Below are 21,003 nucleotides of genomic sequence, written 5' to 3'. Positions count from 1 at the left end.
CTTTTATCGGGGTGTTGGTTTTCATAACCATTCATCCCCAGGGCGAGTGCACTGGTGGTGATGCTGGGAGACTGGAGTGTCTAAGGAAATTGCTTGTGTGACTTGTGGTAAGCCAGTGGGGTGAGACCAAAGTCCTTTTTGTCTGGCTGGTTTGGTTTGCCTTAGAGGTGGAAAAACCCCAGCCTAGGGCTGTAACTGCCCTGTTTGAGCAATTGGTCCTGATTTGGCACTCTCAGTTGGGTCCCACCAGAATCGCTCCATCACACACCTACTAGCCAGAGGCTGATACAACCCCATGTAGGGAACCGAACACCCTCTCCACTGCCAGCAGCTGGATGTGAGGGGCTGGGACATCTTCCCTTTACCTTCCTACATCTTTCCATGTCACACTAGCCTCTGGCTAACAGGTTAAGGGTTCAGCACTGGAAGTCTGGTCAGTTTTCCCCACCCTGCCCAGGGGGTTGGTTTCTCTATTTCCTGTTTCAAAATTAGGGAATTTTCTCCCCCAACATCCAAGCGTTTGTTCTGAGGATCTAGGCCCACGTTAAACAAGTCCCAGCAGGTTTGTCACACTCTGTCCCCCTCCCTTTCTTCACCCAGGGTATTCCCTGCCCCCTCCAGACCTAAGTCTCCAGAAGTTGCCACCTCTTCAGTATTTACTGCCCCTCTCCCTCCAGCAGGAACCCAGCAGCAACCCCCCAATAACCCCTACCTGAGCTGGCTCCACAGCAGCCATTTCTCTTCCCTGTCCCATGGGAGGATGGGATGAGCTGGAGCGAGACGTGGGTGTCATTCTGCAGCCTGGCAGGGCGAGAAGGGCAGTTGTGAAATGAACTAAAGCCAGTTCTGAAACCCCCACATCTCACTTCCCTCAGGCTCTTTCCCTGCAGACAGAGATTGTAGATTCTGCCATGCTGGGAACATGCTCAGTCCCCATAATGCAGCACAGACCTTGCCCCTGTCCTCCACCCCACCCCCCTCTACCCCAGGACTAAACCCACCAAGACATTTTCAAACCCTCCCAGCAACAGAGTCTGAACCAAACCCTGGAAAAGACCAGGAGCCCCTTTGGGGGGATTCCCCCTGCACTGCCCCCCAGGGCAGCACACTCCTGCAGCAGGGGGAACAGGGAGAGTCAGGGGCTGGTTTTTCCTCTCTCTGCTCTTCACCTTGTTCACAGGAAAAGTGACCCTGTGCAGGGATGCTGCAGTGAGCGTGCCTGGGGGGGTCAGAGATCTGAGAACCTGCCCTCCCCACGTTATTTCTCCTGATGCCCTCCTCTTTCCTAGCACCCTACCCCCTGGTTGGGAGACATGATCACCATCCCATTCTTGGGGGCTTTCTCTCTCCGTGGCCCTGCCTTGCACATGCGGGGAAGTGGGCACTAGTCAGGGAGACCTGCTTTGCCCACACACGTTACTGGACACAGCAGAGAGCTGGTGGGAGCGGGTCAGACTCGCTGATAGAAGGATCCTTCTGGCCTTAGTGATGCAGTAGCTCTGGGCTCCCGGACACCCGGGGGGCAGAGATGGGGGGGGGGGTACTGTGCAGAGACAGGGACCTGCCCAGCTCCAAGGGCTCAGTCACCTGCAGTCTCAGCTCGGAAGTTGCCGTCAGCAGAGTCCGGGGCGGTTTCTAACCGGAGAAGCCCCTCCGGCTGGGCCCGGAGGGGTTAATGCCGGGCTCCCCTCAACACAGACCCCGCTGGGGAAGCAGCAGCTGCTCAGCTCCCGATGGAGGCAGCAGCGTCTGGTCTCTCAGAAGCTGCCCGGAGGCTGATGCTCCCGGTTCTTTGTTCTCCCGGCTCCTGCATCCTTCCTCCCGGCGCCCCCCGCTGCCCAAGCCCCTTCCCGTGCCCTGCAAACCTCCCCCCCGGGCTGCAGCGGCTGGCACAGCCGGGGGCTCCTTGGTCTGATGGCTCAGCAGCACCAGCCCCTGCTTTTCTCCTGGTGAGACCCAGCCCCTCTCCTGCCCCCCTCCGGGTTGAGGCGGGTCCCCGCTTCCCCGCGTGTCCCAACCCCCCTGCGAGGGGCCCCGGGCGGAGCGGAGCAGCCCCTGCTGCGGGGCCGGGGCGACGGAGCCCGGGAGCGGCTGGGCTGGAAGCTGCAGGAGGGGCTTGGAGCGCGGCTCGGCTGCAGAGCTCGGAGCCCAGGCTGGGCCCGGGAGCGAGGGGAGCGGGAGGAAATCTGGGGTGTCAGAGCCAGGCGCGGGGGGGGCGCGGGGGGGATCTGTGGTGTCAGAGCCAGGCGGGGGGGAACTGTGGGGTCAGAGCCAGGCGGGGGGGGCTGTAGAGCTGCTGGGAGTTTGGGGGTGCGGGGGTCAGGGCTGGGGGCTGTTTGGGGGCGGTTATTACGGGGGGGTCACAAGCCCTCCCAGTTCTGCCGCTATATTAAACTGCTCCCCGGGAAAGGGGGCGGGTCTGAGAGGCACCGGCTGGGAGAGGGGGCGGGGCCGGGGCCTCAGCGGGGGAAAGGATGAGCGGTGGGGGAGGGTCAAGCGGGCCCCGGGGCAGGCTGGGAGATGTAGTTCCTGACTCTCCCGGGAGCGGAAGTGACGTTAATTGGGGGAGGAGCCGGGCTCCGAACGCGCTCAGGGCGCTGCCGCTCTGCCTGGCTCGTGCGGGGCCGGTAGAGCCTCTGTAGCAGAGCCGGAGAAGAGTTTTGTGTCTGCCAGCTCTGGGCATGCGCAGATCGGGGTGGGAGGGGGAGTCCCGCATGCGCAGAGGTTGCGCTCACCCGCAGCTGCTCCCTGGCGCTGCGGGGGGCGGGGCTGAGCAGCGTGGTCTGTGCCTGGGAGACCCATTAACCCCCCTGTGCCCGGCCCGGGCCCTGCTCCCGCTGGAGCCACCCTGGGTTCCGCCCCCGCTGCGGAGCTGCAGCCTCCAGGTACCGAGCCGAGCCGAGCCGAGCCGAGCCGGGCGGGGTGGGGCGGTGACTCTGCCCCAGTGTCCGGGGACGCGGCATCTCGCAGCGCCGGGATCTGCTCCCTGGGGCCGCGCCCGCGGGCGGTCCTGCCCCACTGGGGTCCCGGCGTGGGGCGGCCGGGGGGAGTGAGAGCGGGCGGGGGGTCCCGACGGGAGACCTGGGAAAGGGGCGGGTGGAAAGTGTCTGTGCAGCCCGGACATGGGCGGGGTGGGGGCGGGGAGAAGAGCCGGTGACCCCCGAGGAGCGGGGAGAGGAAGGGGGGGCTGAGATCCCCTCGGATTTACCGCTGCCCCCTCCCGTGGGGACCCTCCCGTCCCCTCCAGTCCTGCCCCCTTTCTATCTAGAGAGCAACGAGCAACATCCAGGGTGACTCCCCCTTCTCCCAAATCCCTGAGAAGTGCCCTGTTCCCCTCCCCCGATTGTGCCCCATTTTCTCTCCGTTTCACTAGTGTCCAGCTCTCACTGTGGCTGGTGGGGGCTCTGGGGCGTATCTGGGGTCCCTGGCTAGGGACTCTGGGGACTGGGTGCTAGGGAATATCTGGCAGGACCCTGACTGGGGTTATGGGGGTGTCTGGGGCCCCTGGCTATGGGGTCTGGGTATTGGGGGTGCCTGGGGGCTGCTACTAACCATGATCCTGCTCCCTGATCAGTTTGTGCCAGAATCCTGGCTCCAAGCACTGCCAGGCAGTGCCCAGCCAGGGCCACTCACCATGATAACTTTCTATCCACTTATCAAACACTGTGAGATGAAATCACAGATTTTGCTTTTCTCCCCTTTTGAAAACTACAGGAACTTCCAGTCCCGTAGGGAATATTCATAATCCACGCCCCCGCCGCCGCCCCGGTCCTTGTCCTAGATCTGGTGGGTGAGGGAGGTGGGAAGGGGGTCAGCACTGCCACACAATGGTCTCTTCCACAGCATTCTGGACTCATTCTTTCTGAAATCTGGTTTCATTGAGAACATTGTTAATCCAGAGTCACTGTAAGGGGTGGTGGGGGGGGGGGGGAAGGAGTGACTCCAGATGAACACTGGGGCAAATGACATTAACAATTCTCCCTGTGAGGAGGGGCTCTCATTAGCTGGTCTCCCCAGAGAGCTAAAGGAGGGAAGCTGCTTAAATGCTCTGTCCCTCTCTGCTCAGGATATTGGGGTTCAGGTTTCTCTGTCAGATACCAAGGTCTCCATTGTGATCTGGGAGACAAGGCTTAGCAGCTGCTGCTCTCCCAGTGGGGGGGTTCTGTGCTGGGAAGTGACCTTTTAAATAAAGCTGCTTCTCTGCCCTGCCCACTTGATGACTTTCTCCAGCCCTGGGGCAGACCTGAGCCCTGTTTGTACAAAATTGTGAGCCACAGACTCCAGGTAACTGAAAGAAGTCAAGGAAAAATGCTGTAGGCTGGCATTAAAATGGCTCTACACAAACAGCTGTGCCCCCTTCCCCTCCTCCAGTCATTTCTCCTGCCATTAGCAAGTGCAGGAGCAAATCCAGCCATGGGGAGCAACCAACCAAGGAATGGGACTTTCCTACCAGATGGGCAGGGAGAGAGGACAGGGAAAAGGAGATAGAGGAGAAAGTGAGACTGAAAGGGGCTGTGGGAGAGAAGAGTTTGGAGAGAGATTTCCAGATCTCTAATCTGCCCAGACAGATGTATTACTGCACCCTGGGTGGAGTCACTTTCCTGTGGACAAGATGAGGATCAGACCGAGGAAAACCCAGTTCCTGACTCCATATCCCTCCTTCTGGGGTGTGGCTCCCATGGGGTCAGTGGCTAAGGGAATCGTCGAAAGTGACTCCTTTGGTTCGGCTTTTTTCAGGATGTGGGGAGGGAGAAGGGAGATTAAAAATGTGTCTGTGGCCTTAGCCTTTTAGGAGGGGCCAGGTCTACGTTGTAATAAACAGATTGAGCATTTTCCTGGCATGGCAGAATCTAGGATGTCTGTCTGCAGGGAAAGGGCCTGGGGGAATCATGATGTGAAATTAACTGAAGCCTGTTCTGAAACCTCCACCACTGCCCTTCTCACCCAGACAGGCTTAGGGAAGCTTTCCTACCAAGGAGCTCTCCCTGGACCCTGCTAGAGGCTCCATCTCCTGTATCTGTCGGTGGCTAGTAGGGGTGTGATGCATGTGCTGGGGGAGACAAGGGGCTCTCTCTTCATCCCCTCACCCTGGTGTTTCCTGGATGCTCTGAGCAGGGTTGGGGTGGGACTCTGTTGACTGCGAGCCACCCAGCACTTCCATTTGCGAACAGGGGCTGCTAACGGAGTTTCGCAAGGGAGTTTGGAAGGGGAGTGGGAAGGGAGCGGGGGTCCCTTGTCGGTCCTATCTGTTCCCCGTAGTCTCCTTAAAACCTATAATCCAAACCACATTTCAAAACCTCTTTGTTAAACCACCCTTCCATTAACTAGGAGACAATGCAGGCAGAAGCCCAGCAGCAGAGTGGGGGCTATCCAGTTTATTGCACTGAGTGTAGCATGTATGATTACCTGCCCTGTGGGCGGGTGGCGTATGTGTGCAGTTGGTGCAAGGAGCTCCTGGCCCTCAGAGACCATGTATGGACTTTGGAGGCCAGGGTGGCGAAACTGGGGGAACTAAGAGAGGCAAAGAGGTATGTTGATGAGGCTTTCCGGGACACTGTAGAATTGTCCCACCTCCGCTTAGACAGCCCCTGCGCTGTTGAGGAGGAAGAAAGGCCTAGGGAAGCAGAGCAGTCAATGGGAGCAGAGGGAAACCTTCCCATAGTTGGGACCCTCCTTCCAGATGGTGCTGGGGTTTTTAAACTAGGAGATGGGGGAAAGCCGACTGCTGCAGAGGAGCATGTGGATCGGACACAGACTTCTCTTAGGGGAGAGTCTGATGATAGAGAATCTCCAAGTTATAGTCAGGAGCAGAGGACGGAAGAGGATAATGTAAGGGCCAGATCAGATGATAAACAGTCACATAAAAAAGAATCTGGCACATCAGAAAAGGGCAGACAAATAAACAGGGACAACTTTTTAAAGTGCTTGTACATAAATGCTAGAAGTCTAAATAATAAGATGGATGAACTAGAGTGCCTTGTGATAAAGGAGGATATTGATATAATAGGCATCACAGAAACCTGGTGGACTGAGAGCAATCAATGGGACACTATCATTCTGGGGTACAAAATATATCGGAAGGACAGAACAGGTCGTGCAGGGGGAGGAGTGGCACTATATGTGAAAGAAAATGTAGATTCAAATGAAGTAAAAATCTTAAGCGAATCCACATGTTCCATAGAATCTCTATGGATAGAAATGTCATGCTCTAATAAAAATATAACATTAGGGATCTATTATCGACCCCTGACCAGGACAGTAATAGTGACGATGAAATGCTAAGGGAAATTAGAGAGGCTATCAAAATTAAGAACCCAATAATAGTGGGGGATTTCAATTATCCCCATATTGACTGGGAACATTTCACTTCAGGACGAAATGCAGAGATAAAATTTCTCGATACTTTAAATGACTGCTTCATGGAGCAGCTGGTACGGGAACCCACAAGGGGAGAGGCAACTCTAGATTTAATCCTGAGTGGAGCGCAGGAGCTGGTCCAAGAGGTAACTATAGCAGGACTGCTTGGAAATAGTGACCATAATACAATAGCATTCAACATCCCTGTGGTGGGAACAACATCTCAACAGCCCAACACTGTGGCATTTAATTTCAAAAGGGGGAACTATACAAAAATGAGGGGATTAGTTAAACAAAAATTAAAAGGTGCAGGGATTTCACTTTAGTCACTGTAAGTTGCGTGGGCCCTTTTTAAAGACACCATAATAGAGGCCCAACTTCAATGTTATACCCCAAATTAAGAAACACAGTAAAAGAACTAAAAAAGAGCCACCGTGGCTTAACAAACATGTAAAAGAAGCAGTGAGAGATAAAAAGACTTCCTTTAAAAAGTGGAAGTCAAATCCTAGTGAGGCAAATAGAAAGGAGCACAAACACTGCCAACTTAAGTGCAAGAGTGTAATAAGAAAAGCCAAAGAGGAGTTTGAAGAACGGCTATCCAAAAACTCCAAAGGTAATAAAAAAATGTTTTTTAAGTACATCAGAAGCAGGAAGCCTGCTAAACAACCAGTGAGGCCCCTTGACGATCAAAATACAAAAGGAGCACTTAAAGACGATAAAGTCATTGCAGAGAAACTAAATGGATTCTTTGCTTCAGTCTTCACAGCTGAGGATGTTAGGGAGATTCCCAAACCTGAGCCGGCTTTTGTAGGTGACAAATCTGAGGAAGTGTCACAGATTGAAGTGTCACTAGAGGAGGTTTTGGAATTAATTGATAAACCCAACATTAACAAGTCACCGGGACCAGATGGCATTCACCCAAGAGTTCTGAAAGAACTCAGATGTGAAGTTGCAGAACTATTAACTAAGGTTTGTAACCTGACCTTTAAATCGGCTTCGGTACCCAATGACTGGAAGTTAGCTAATGTAACGCCAATATTTAAAAAGGGCTCTAGAGGTGATCCCGGCAATTACAGACCGGTAAGTCTAACGTCAGTACCGGGCAAATTAGTCGAAACAATGGTTAAGAATAAAATTGTCAGACACATAGAAAAACAAACTGTTGAGCAATAGTCAACATGGTTTCTGTAAAGGGAAATCGTGTCTTACTAATCTATTAGAGTTCTTTGAAGGGGTCAGCAAACGTGTGGACAAGGGAGATCCAGTGGACGTAGTGTACTAAGATTTCCAGAAAGCCTTTGACAAGGTCCCTCACTAAAGGCTCTTACGTAAATTAAGCTGTCATGGGATAAAAGGGAAGGTCCTTTCATGGATTGAGAACTGGTTAAAAGACAGGGAACAAAGGGTAGGAATTAATGGTAAATTCTCAGAATGGAGAGGGGTAACTAGTGGTATTCCCCAAGCGTGAGTCCTAGGACCAATCCTATTCAATTTATTCATAAATGATCTGGAGAAAGGGGTAAACAGTGAGGTGGCAAAGTTTGCAAATGATACTAAACTGCTCAAGATAGTTAAGACCAAAGCAGACTGTGAAGAACTTCAAAAAGATCTCACAAAACTAAGTGATTGGGCAACAAAATGGCAAATGAAATTTATTGTGGATAAATGTTAAGTAATGCATGTTGGAAAAAATAACCCCAACTATACATACAATATGATGGGGGCTAATTTAGCTACGACAAGTCAGGAAAAAGATCTTGGAGTCATCGTGTATAGTTCTCTGAAGATGTCCACGCAGTGTGCAGAGGCGGTCAAAAAAGCAAACAGGATGTTAGGAATCATTAAAAAGGGGATAGAGAATAAGACTGAGAATATATTATTGCCCTTATAAATCCATGGTATGCCCACATCTTGAATACTGTGTACAGATGTGGTCTCACCTCAAAAAAGATATTCTAGCACTAGAAAAGGTTCAGAAAAGGGCAACTAAAATGATTAGGGGTTTGGAGAGGGTCCCATATGAGGAAAGATTAAAGAGGCTAGGTCTCTTCATCTTGGAAAAGAGGAGACTAAGGCGGGATATGATAGAGGTTTATAAAATCATGAGTGACGTTGAGAAAGTGGATAAGGAAAAGTTATTTACTTATTCCCATAATACAAGAACTGGGGGTCACCAAATGAAATTAATAGGCAGCAGGTTTAAAACAAATAAAAGGAAGTTCTTCACGCAGCGCACAGTCAACTTGTGGAACTCCTTACCTGAGGAGGTTGTGAAGGCTGGGACTATAACAGCGTTTAAAAGGGAACTGGATAAATTCATGGTGGCTAAGTCCATAAATGGCTATTAGCCAGGATGGGTAAAGAATGGTGTCCCTAGCCTCTGATCATCAGAGGATGGAGATGGATGGCAGGAGAGAGATCACTTGATCGTTGCCTGTTAGGTTCACTCCCTCTGGGACACCTGGCATTGGCCACTGTCAGTAGACAGATACTGGGCTAGATGGAACTTTGGTCTGACCCGGTATGGCCGTTCTTATTTGGCTCCTCTCCCCCACGAATAGTGGGGTTGTGAGTGGGGCATCAGGTACTGAGTGTGGGACTCTTGCTCTTTCAGGGGCCAGTGACCTTCAAGGAGGTGGCTGTGTAGAAGAGTGGGCTCTGCTGGACCCTGCTTAGGAGCCCTCTACAGCCAAGTCATGCAGAAGAACTATGAGAGCGTGACCTCGCTGGGTAAGGATTTCTGTGCCCTCGGATATTAGAAGGGTGTAACAATGCTGGTTCTGGTGGAGCCCAACTGAGAGTGCCAGTTCAGGACAAATTGCTTCAAGCAGGGCAATTACAGCCCAAGGCTGGGGTTTTTCCACCTCTAAGGCAAATCAAACCAGCCAAACAGGGAAGACTTTGGTTTTGCCCTACTGGCTAACCACAAGTCACACAAGCAATTCCCTTAGACACTCCAGTTTCCCAGTATCACCACCAGTGCCACTCGTTATGGGGACAAAGGGTTATGAAAACCAATACCCCAGAAAAAGAAAAAAGGTTCTCCTGATCCCAAAGGACCAAGCCTCAGACCCAGATCAATATACACATCAGATCTTACCCACAAATCACGCTGTTGCCAATCCTTTAGAATCTAAAAGTTTATTCATATAAAAAAGAAAAGATATAGATGAGAGCTAGAATTGGTTAAATGAAATCAATTACATACAGTAATGGCAAAGTTCTTGGTTCAGGCTTGTAGCAGTGATAGAATAAACTGCAGGTTCAAATCAAGTCTCTGGACAACATCCACAGCTGGGATGGGTCATTCAGTCCTTTGTATAGAGCTTCAATTTGTAGCAAAGTCCCTCCAGAGGTATGAAGCAGGATTGATGACAAGATGGAGGTGAGGCAGCTGCACTTTATAGTCTCTTCCAAGTGTAAGGACGCCTGTTTGTCCTTACTGTGGAAAAGTACAGCAAAATGGAGTCTGAAATCACATGGGCAAGTCCCTGCATACTTTGCTGAGTCACAAGGCGTATCTGCCTTCTCTCAATGGGTCAGTTGTATAGCTGATGGTCCTTTATGGGCCATCAAGCAGGCTAGGCAGAACTGACACCAGCTTGTCTGGGATGTTGTCCAAAAGCATAGCATAAGTTTGAGATACAGACAGTATAGAGCCAGTATTCATAACTTTAAATACAAAAATGATACATGCATACAGACAGCATAATTATAACCAGCAAACCATAACCTGGTCTTAGACACCTCATTTGTCCCCCTTTATATAAGATTCGGTGCCACTACAGGACCTTGGCTGCAACAATGATCTATACGGTCCCAGTTCTTGTCAATAACGTCAAAAAGGGGGAAAATGAAGAGATAAGGTTCATGCCAGTCTCACAATGCCACCTCTACTCTGCCCTGTTTCTGCATCACCCCATCATGCCACTGACGCATATAATACCACTCTACCCTCTCCTCCTACAGAACTCTTTGGGAACAGAGTACAGGAGCAGTATCGCAGTGTCCAATATCTCCTGTTTGCTGAAAAAACTGGGGGTTAGGTTCAGCATAACCAACAGAAGGTTCCTACCCCCCAGCCTTCTCTTAAACCCTGAGCCTTCTTCACCCAAACCAGAATGTGCTTGGGGTGTAACAAGCAGGCTGCTGGAGTCAGAGCTGCTGGTCCACGGTTATCTGTCACACAGACATTTGGGGCGTCCTTGAATGCTGGCTGAGGGTATCCAGACAGGGGAGCTCCAGCAGCAGAACGTTGAATCTCACCCAGGATTAGAGATAACACAACTCCTCACTGCTCTGGATTGCACCCCAGCATGTGAAAATGGCCTTGGTTGGTAGTGAACCTTCCTGAGACAAGGAGAGTCTTGCTCCTCCATCACCATGTGTAATAGCTACAAGCTCTCGTCTCTTCTGGCTCTTTGGACCTACTCTTTAAGTCACAGGACCTGATTCTTATTTTCCACATTCTGCCTTTCCAGACTAATTAGAGTCTGTTGCTCCTGAATTATAGCTTCTAATTTCCCAGTATTCTCCACACTCAGGGATTTTCATACTCCCTCCTGTTACACTGGACTCACTAGATTCCCTAGTACATAAATTCAGCCACACTGGGTCAGATCAAAGGTCTATCTAGCCCAGTATCCTGTCTTCTGATAGTGGCCAAAGCCAGGTGTCCCAGAGGGAATGAACAGAACAGGCAATCCACAAGTGATCCATCACCTGTCATCCATTCCCAGGTTCTGGCAATCAGTGGCTCGGGACATCATCCCTGCCCATCCTGGCAAATGGCTATTCATGGACCTATTCTCCATGAATTTATCTTGTTCTTTTTTTTGAACCCTGTTATAGCCTTGGCCTTCACAACTTCCTCTGGCAAAGAGTTCCACAGATTGACTGTCTCTTGTGTGAAGAAATATTTCCTTTGGGTTGTTTTACGTCTGCAGCCTATTACTTTCATTGGGTGACTCCCAGTTCTTGTGTTAGGAGGAGTAGGAAATAAAGCTTTATTTACTTTCTCCACAGAAGTCTTGATTTTACAGACTTCTTTCGTATCTTCTCTTCTTCATCTCTTTTCCAAGCTGAAAAGGCCCAGTCTTTTTAATCTCTCCACATAGGGAATCTGTTCCATACCCCTAATCATTTTGGTTGCCCTTTTCTGAATCTTTTCCAATTCCAGTATATCTTTTTTTTTGAGATGGGGTGACAACATCTGCACTCCGTAGTCAAGATGTGAGTGTACCATGGATTTATATAGAGGCAATATGATATTTTCTCTGTTATTTATCCCCTTCTTAATGATTCCCAACATTGTTTGCTTTTTTGACTGCCGCTGCACATTGAGTGAATGTTTTCAAAGAACTATCCACAGTGACTCCAAGATCTGTCTCTTGAGTGGAAACAGGTAATTAAGACCTTATTTTATAGTATAGTTGGGATTATGTTTTCCAATGGGCTGCAATATGTGCTATCCTGACATCTAGTACTGCTGAGATCCTGCATTCAGTAACATCCCCGCCCTTCCTGTTCCCTTTCTCCACTGAACCCCACCAGCCCATGCTTACTGTTCCCAGCTTCCCCAGGACTCATTGTCTCTGGACCTCTCTGTCAGCAAGAAGCAGTGCCAGGGAGACTTGCCTTCTGTCTAGAGTCTTTGATTTTGGGGACATGGATTTACCTTCTCTGTGTTGTAAGAGGCTGTGTCATAATGAGTGTCTGTGACATTACGCAGAGTACAATCTGGACTGTTGAACAGCTGTGTCCAATCAGTTCTCCAACCTGGGGATGCATTTTCCATTGTTTTACTGTGAGAACAGCCCCTCTTGGCCAGTAAACACAGTCTCCAGCATGTAACTCTTCCAACTACACAGTATTGAGTGCTGCTAGTCAACCATTCATGAATTACACAGGATAACACAAATTGTCATTTGCATCTTGCACTGTCCAGCATGCTACTGAACACCACAAGCGCCTATTACATTTTTTATTTCATCAGTGGAAAATGATATGCACCAGCCTTGTTATCCCAAATGGAATTTCCCCACAGACTTTAATCCAACACACTGGTGACATTCCTCTGGTGTTATCTGGACTGGTGATCTGCTCTGCCTCCCCAATCCTTGGCTTTGGGAGCCAGCCTTATTCTGCTGTGAAACCCCCACTTCTGGAGTGTTCACACACAGCCTCTTGCATGTCAGCTTTTCCCAGCTACTGGCAAGCAAATGACACTGGGACCAGAGATATTGGCTAGACACAGCCCTAGGAACCACCATCTTGCAGTGTCCAGTAATGCTCACTGGACAATGCAAGATTATATAAATTTGTCAGTTTAACAAAGAAATTCATATATACCAGGCTTGTTATCCCAAGGGGAGCCTCTAACACACTTCAAACCAAACATACTGCTTCAGGTAGAACAAACAAACAGATTAGCTATAAAGAGAGATTAGGTGATTATAAATCAAAGAATAACGAATCAGATTTGGTCAAATGAAATAAAAGCAAAACGCATTCTAAACACATCTTAACACTTTCAATGTCCTTACAAACTTTGATACTTCTCACCACGGGCTGGCTGGTTACTTTTCAACCAGGCTCTCCCCTTTGATCAGCGCTTCAGTCACCTGATGGTTGGTGATGTCTGTAGATGTAGGGGGGGAAGAGAGAAAAATTGCTCATGTCTCTCCCTTTTATCATGTCCTTTCTTCCCTTGTGGCTTTGCCCCCCACACCCCGCTCTGCTTCAGAGTCAGATGAGGATTTCTGAGTCTCTCCAAGCAAGGTTGAGCAATTCTCCTAGTGTGGCCTCATGCAGGTGAGTCTTTGCATTGTAGCTCCCCTGCTGGACAATGGTTGTTGCTGGGTTGACACCCCACCCGGGCATTGGTTACTTTCCTTGCTGTTGCCTCTGGGGAGCTAATATCAGGCTGATTGGTTGGTAGGGAGTGAATTATTCCTTAACTATTGGCTTATAAAGGCGGGCTGCATTTTTTTTAAATTATCTGGGCGCTAAAAGTTCCCAGAAGCAGGTAAAGCCAGACCTTACACTGGAGTCTCATTTTTTTGTGGATTAAAATTGTGGGGGTGAAGCAGCACCTCGTGCTCAGGTTCTGGGATGTCTTTTTCTGCAAATAATTCAAACATTTATGTAAACAGTTTAATTTGTGAAACATGTACCCATTTCCGTTTTTATTTTTTAAATGCGGTATACCAATGGGCTAAGGCGATCCACCATGGAGTAAGGGCCTATCCATTTTGATTCTAGTGAGTGACCCCTTTTCCTCATTTTAAGGTTCCCTTTTTTAATATTTTGTAATAGTGTGGCAGCCAAAGCCATGTTATTAGCTACCAAACATTAATTTGTTTTTTTTAACAAAAGGCTGTGATTCATCATGGAAACGCAGGGCTGGGTCTGTGAGAGCCTTCGGTTTTAGCAGAGTTAAAGCGGAGTGCTGCTCTTTTCCCCATTCCCATTTTGTCTTTTTTTAAAACAATGAATGAGTTATTTTAGCATATTTATAGATGTGGTCTAAGAAAATTGACTCCTCCTAGCAGTATTCTTAAAGAGTAGGCGTTGGTAGGAGCCGGCATTTCTACGAGTGTCCTTACCTTCCTCTGAGCTACCTGTCTCCCATCTTGTCCTTTGGTTTGACTTCTTTGTGCTGCAATTTATGGGCACTTCTTTTCTTCCTTTACCAGTTAGGTAATTTACATTAACACAGACACTTTTTGGCTTGCTTTTGGATTTAAAGTCATTAGCAGCTTAGAGACTGTCTTAAAAGGGACACAATCAACTTCCACCAGAGTTTTGATTATTTTTCACTTTTAACTTCTGCTTCTAAAACACACACTGATCTGAAAAAGAAAAGCACAACCTATTGTGGCTCCCTCTGGAGCCCTAGTAGGATTTTAATTAAGTAATATGGTATGTTTTTGCATTTCTTTTACCCCTTCTACAATATACACTGCACATATTCTGGGGAAAATGCACATTCCTTCCATAGTTTAATTTGTAGAACATTAGCCGTATTAATTCTTACATAAGGTGTAACTTTCTTTATGCTCAAAGTTTTTATGTACTCTTAGCAAAGCGATAGTTTGATTACACAGAGTCACCGTAAGGCTCAGTGTGGGGCGCTTTGTGTGTGTGTATGTATATATATATATATATATATATTTTTTTTTTACAAAAAAAAAATCCAGTTTTTTCCCCCATTCTCCTGGTTTTAACTGCCTTGCTGCAGCCATGACTTTGGTCTTTTAAAAAGATATTGAACTTATAAAGCATTAAGGTACCTTAAAGGTTAAACGCTAAATACCAAAACAAACAACACTTGTTACCTGTATCTGGCAAAAAGTGTTTCTCTGTTTTGCAACTTTGAATGAAAGATTCAAATGGATTTTAGTGGTATTATTTAAAAACCAAACCAATTCATTTTAAACCTGCAAAACAAGAATTTTACAAACGCAAGTGTTGCTTTAGGTTTTAAACACTCCACATAGTTACACAATATATTTATACACAATTTTTTTTCGTAACCTTCCTTACACTGCTTTTAATTTTTACACAGCTGTACATAGACTACATTTGTGGGCAGTTAAGTTCCAATAGAAAACCCTTGTATTCTTTTAGCAAATTTGAAATCATTTGACTATGAACAATTTAGTCAGATTGTCTCTTTGCCTGGCTTATTTACAGACATTCCTTTGGAAAAGGGCCCAGTTTCCCTTCAGAATGGTTGCAAAGAAACCAAGAATTCTCTTTCTATAACTTTTCTTTTTTTAACTTTTTACAACATTCAACTGCTTAATTCCCTCCAGCCTCTGCAGAGGGAACTTCTCACTCTTTTAAATCACTCACTTATCTCCCCAAATGACACCTTCATCAACTCAGATTTCACCATTCCAAGTATTGTTCCAGGGATCTGAATTCCTCATGGCCTATACTTATTTTTTTTTTCTTTTGCCACCATACCTTCAGGGCTTCCAACCTGCTTTCCAATTTTTTTTATTTGTTGCCTACCTGCTTGTCAGGGCCCAACCCTGCTTTCCTCGCTGAACCATCCCTTTTCATGGACACAGGCTTTGTTCCATTAGCAATTTAGCAAGGAGGGTGGGCTCCTCAACCAGCCCCCACCCCTCCTGGTCTCTTTCCTTAAACAGCAAAGAATCCTGTGGCACCTTATAGACTAACAGGATTCTTTGCTGCTTCTACAGAACCAGACTAACACGGCTACCCCTCTGATACTTTCCTTAAACATTTCTTTTAAAATTGTGAAATCATCACAATATCATTCACAAAAAAAAACTACACTGCCCAAACTCCTATATCCTTTAGAATTTAACAGAGTGTAGCAGCGTCGAGACTCACCACCGCGACACCTCCTGCTGGTCAGTCTGGGAATTAGCTCTCGCCAGCCATGAAGTGCCCTCTGTGTGTGGTGTCTCGCCCGTTGTCTGCTCTGCTGGTTTCGGATCCGCATTACTCCCTGCTCAGTGGCATCCGCTTCAGGACACTGCCCTCTGGCAGTGCCCACTACTCCATTCTCACCCCCTTCTGGGGGGTGAGATAACAACAGTCCTTCGGCTTGCACTTGCCTTGGTGGCCAACCACAACCCCAAAGTCTAGCCCCTCCCCTCAGGCATGTTGCAGTCTGTCTCTGCCACACTTCTCTGCAGCCAGGTGCAGTGGAAGGGGGGGACCCAGGCCCACCTGCTAATCTGGGTCCTGACCCAGGGAACCTCTAGCGGCAGCTTCTCTGCCCTCCTTCTCCAACTATTTTCCCTGGGCCATTTTCCCTTTGGCCCCTTGCACCTTCTTGGCCCTTCTAGTCAGGGACCACAGCCTGGCAGGTAATGGGCCAGGGCTCTCATCTGCTCCTCCAAGCCGGCCCAGCACTGCTCTGTCCAAGGTGCTTGCTTACCTTCCTACCTCAGGAGCCAGTCCTTCTCCCTTGCTAGTCAGGGAGAGACTCTCTTCTCCTTCGTTAGGCAGTCTTTATATAGGGTCCATCTTGGCCCTTATTGGCTGCCTCTTCCTTAGCCCTGATTGGCTCTCCACAGGCCTTTGCAGATTGGCTGCTAGTCTGCGCAGCCTCTCCGGCTGTTCCAGCCCTTTCTCTCATGGAATGGGGCAGCCGCCCCAGTGCACAAAGGACGAGCTCTTTAAAAGGAGTAATCTCTTGAACAAAGTATCGTCTTTGGATTGCTTCCTTTTAAACATTTCTTACACAGGTGCTACCACTATTTGCCCACACTCCTATATCCTTCAGAGGTGGGTCTCACATAGAAAATCTGCCTGAGCATGTTTTTTTTATTAATTTATTTTACCTTGTATAACTTTTCCATGCCCATGCGCATGCTGGGACTTATAAAACAGAAAAGTGTCTACCCACTAAAAAGAATTCTGCCTGACAGAGGAGGATGGGGAAACGCTAAGCCCCCTACCTTTGGGCTCGATCCTGCTACGACCAAGGGTATATTCACCTATGCAATTTTCTCTCGACAGACAGGTAGGAGCGAGGACTCTAACCCTCCCCCTTATGGCCCAGCACTTTTAGGACTTGGGGGTCAGGTGTGGCAGGTTCGTAGACATTTTCGTGGTCCTCAGAACCTGCTCCCCAACTCTGCCCCCCAAACTCCACCCCCCCACCTGTCAATGGCTCTGGGAGGGAATTTGGGTGGTGGGAGGAGGTCCTGGGCTCGGGCAGGGGATTGGGGTGCAGGACAGGAGACAGATTGGGCTTTGGAAGGAGTTAGGGTGGGGGAGGGGGTCTAGGGTGCAGGCTCTGGGATGGAGTTTGGGTGCAGGAGGGGATGAGGGGTGTAAGATCTAGAGGTAGTTTGGGTGCAGGAGAGGGTGTGTGGGAAGGGGGTTGGTGTGCAGGCTCTGGGTTGGAGTTTGGATACTGGGTGCAGGCTCCAGGCTAGGGCAGAGGGTGAGGTGCAGAAGAGGGTGAGGGGTGCAGGCTCTGGGAGGGAGTTTGTGGACAGGAGGGAGTGCATAGGGAGGGGGTGCAGGTTCTGGAATGCAGTTTAGGTGTAGGCTCTGGGTTTGGGTAAGGGGTGGGTGTGCAGGAGGGGGTGAGGGGTGCAGGCTCTGTGACGGAGTTTGGGTTCTGTGTGCAGGCTCCAAGCTGGGACAGGGGCTGAGGGTGCAGGAGGGGATAAGGGGTGCAGGTGCTGGGACTGAATTTGGGTGCAGGCTGAGGGTGGGAGAAGGGTGGAGGGAGGGAGTGCAGGCTCTGCGAGGAAGTTTGGGGGCAAAGGGGGGGTGCAAGCTCTTGGGTGGGGGGCGGGGGGTGCAGCGGTTACCTGGGGCTCCTAGGCAGGGCAGGCCAGGAGTCTCCATGTGCTGCTACCCCCAGGCACTGCCCCCACAGCTTCCCATTGGCTGCAGGGGGACTTGGGTCAGGACATAGCCCCCCCGCCCAGGGGATGCAGGGTGGAGCCGGCAGACACATGGCGTGAACACGGAGGAAGCTACTCAGCTCCACTGCACTACCAGTGGTGAGTGGGGGCCCCGGGCAGTTTTAAATGGCCCAAAGGATGCGTTGGGGGGACCCAGGGGCAGAAGGTGGGGCCAAGGGAGAGACCCAGCCCCAAACATTGCTGGAGCCGGGCCCTGGGCCTGGAATATTCCTGGTGCCCAGTCACCATGGGCCCATAGGACTCGCCGCCCCTGCCGAGGGTGTATATACCTAGACAGTTTGTATATATCTTATCTGTATAGTTTTCCCCCACAGACGGGTCAGAGCTAGGACTCTAATCCTCCCCCTATTGCCTGGATCTTCTACAACTGAGGCTGTGCACACCTGTGTGATTGATCATTTTATACGTATGGTATACCTTTTAGCAATATTGAAGCAGCATGTTCAACAATCACAGTGCATGTCTTCACCCTTTTGCAATTTTCCACCAAAAATGTTATGCTTATAAGAAGCATATGGGATCTTTTTCAGGGGAAAAGTCAATATGCTGCATTTATTGAAGATACAACAATTAGTATTTCCATTTAGTCACACCACACACAAACACACTGTCTCGTCAGCGTATGTTATAGTTGCCACTCCAGAGTCCGGATCAATCTAGCGGCCAGCAAGGTTGATCACGGGTAGGGAGGAGCCGGGTTCCGTTCCGTGGTCATGACACGATGCTCCGGGCAAGTCTTGGCAGGTCGAACCCAGAGTTTCATGGCAAGGCATCTTGTTTATATACTGATTTTCCTTATTTGAGACCAATGAGTTTTGCACCATCGTATTGTAATCAATTGTTGTTTGACGAGAGCTTATTTTCTTAAATTGTCCTCATCCTTTATCTTGTTCTTTCATCAGGTTCCTCAGAGAGTTATCCCAGGCTGGTTTTGTTCACAGCTATCTTGTCCCCATTGATAGGTGCCTGTCTCATCTTTAGAGTAAAAAATCTGCCCTCCTCTGACATTTCACTAGGAGCGTGTTGCAGCCTCCTGGTGCCCTTGCATCTGTCTCCGGTTCCTCCCTCGTACATCTGGTTCAGCGATGGCCTTCATGCTTATCTCTTAAAACACACTTTCCTCATTCACACACAATACAGACTTAATTTACACACAACATTTTGAACAGGAACATCAAATTGCAATGCAAAATAAAACAATCATGGCATTCTTTTACTTATTTTAAAAGCTAAATCTACAACAAATTGGTGACCCTCGAAGATCTGTTACTTCCTTGAAATCAGTCCAGACACAGATTGCGGCTGATGTATCTCTACCTGTTGGTCCATTAGGCCATTCCTTTCTGTTACTCAGAAAGGGTGGCTGGCAGGATATGATCAGATCATACACTAATGCATTTAATACATGCTACATTATTATTATTTATCCTTCATTCTAAATCAGATAAAACATAAAATCCTACTACTGTATTTCGGGGACGAGTTTGGGGGAGTTCAGTTCCTGATTTTTTATTTGACCTCTCTCCAGCAATTGTTTTGGTTTGGCCTTCCCCTTTCCATCCCTGGTTGAGGTTTCTGTCTCTCTCACAGCAGGTGACGCAATGGTATGTGAGAAAGAGGAGCAGAATTCTCAGCCGGAAAATGTTGAGCAAGTGGATAAACACAGGGAATTATCACAAAGATTGGAAAGGAATGTATCCAGGAGTCATGAGCAGGGACAATTGTGTGAGATTCAGCACAGATCAGAAAGAGAGCAAGGAAACCAGCCAGGGGAGAAAGTGAGTAAATGTATTTCCTGTCAGGGAACTCAGAAAGACCTCAAGGAAACCACAACCCAGCAGGAAATCCTCAGAGGAAAGAGAAAAAATACATGCACTGAGTGTGGGAAAAACATATGTGACTACTCAGCCCTTATAAAGCGTCAGAGAATCCACACAGGAGAGAGGCCTTATGAATGCAGTGAGTGTGGGAAAAACTTTACTCACAGATCACACCTTATTACCCATCAGAGAATCCACACAGGGGAGAGACCCTATGAATGCAGTGTGTGTGGGAAAAGCTTCACTACCAGCTCAGCCCTTTCTGAACATCAGAGAATCCACACAGGGGAGAGGCCCTATGAATGCACTGAATGCTGGAAAACCTTCACGCGCAGCTCGCACCTTACTAGGCATCAGACAATCCACACAGGGGAGAGGCCCTATGAGTGCCGTGAGTGTGGGAAAAGCTTCACTACCAGCTCAGCCCTTTCTGAACATCAGAGAATCCACACAGGGGAGAGGGCCTATGGATGCAGTGAGTGTGGGAAAAACTTTACTCACAGATCAGGCCTTTTTCTCCATCAAAGCATCCACACAGGGGAGAGGCCCTATGAATGTTGTGAGTGTGGGCAAACCTTCAGTCGCAGTTCACACCTTAGTAGGCATCAGAAAATCCACACAGGAGAGAGGCCTTATGAATGCCGTGAGTGTGGGAAAAGCTTCACTACCAGCTCAGCCCTTTCTGAACATCTGAGAATCCACACAGGGGAGAGGCCCTATGAATGCCATGAGTGTGGGAAAAGCTTCACTATCAGCTCAGCCCTTTCTGAACATCAGAGAATCCACACAGTGGAGAAGCCCTATGAATGCAGTGAGTGTGGGAAAACCTTCAGTCGCAGCTCGTACCTTTTTCAACATCAGAGAATCCACACAGGTGAGAGGCCCTATAAATGCATTGAGTGTGGGAAAAGCTTCACTACCAGCTCAGTACTTTCTGATCATCAGAAAATTCACACCGGTGTGAGACCCTATAAATGCAGTGAGTGTGGGAAAACCTTCAATCACAGATCAACCCTTATTAGGCATCAGAGAATCCACACAGGAGAAAGGCCCTATGAATGCAGCGAGTGTGGGAAAACTTTCATACACAGTTCACACCTTATTAGGCATCAGAGAATCCACACTGGAGAGAGGCCCTATGAATGCAGTGAGTGTGGGAAACGCTTCACTACCAACTCAGCCCTTTTTCAACATCAGAGTAACCACGCAGGCGAGAGGACCTATAAATGCGGTGAGTGTGGGGAAAGCTTCACTACCAGCTTAGCCCTTTCTGAACATCAGAGAATCCACACAGGAGAGGCCCTATGAATGCAGCGAATGTGGGAAAACCTTCTGTTGGCACTCAGCCCATGTTAGCTATCAGAGAATCTGCAAGGGAGATCAACACCATAAAAACC

General features: G+C 48.8%; 1 long non-coding RNA gene across 1 annotated transcript; it reads left to right on the top strand.

Annotated features, from left to right (window-relative positions):
- Positions 1-2,820: 2,820 nt before the first annotated feature.
- On the top strand, positions 2,821-19,563 carry LOC120393453. Its single transcript, XR_005592043.1, has 4 exons — positions 2,821-2,885; positions 8,972-9,087; positions 13,103-13,170; positions 19,377-19,563. It is a non-coding gene; the product is annotated as an uncharacterized LOC120393453 (long non-coding RNA).
- Positions 19,564-21,003: the final 1,440 nt, after the last annotated feature.

This window comes from Mauremys reevesii, unplaced genomic scaffold, assembly GCF_016161935.1.
Source record: "Mauremys reevesii isolate NIE-2019 unplaced genomic scaffold, ASM1616193v1 Contig2, whole genome shotgun sequence".
In the NCBI taxonomy this organism is placed as follows: domain Eukaryota; kingdom Metazoa; phylum Chordata; order Testudines; family Geoemydidae; genus Mauremys; species Mauremys reevesii.
Note: the sequence above shows the minus strand (reverse complement) of the source record. Positions and strands in the feature narration are given on the sequence as shown.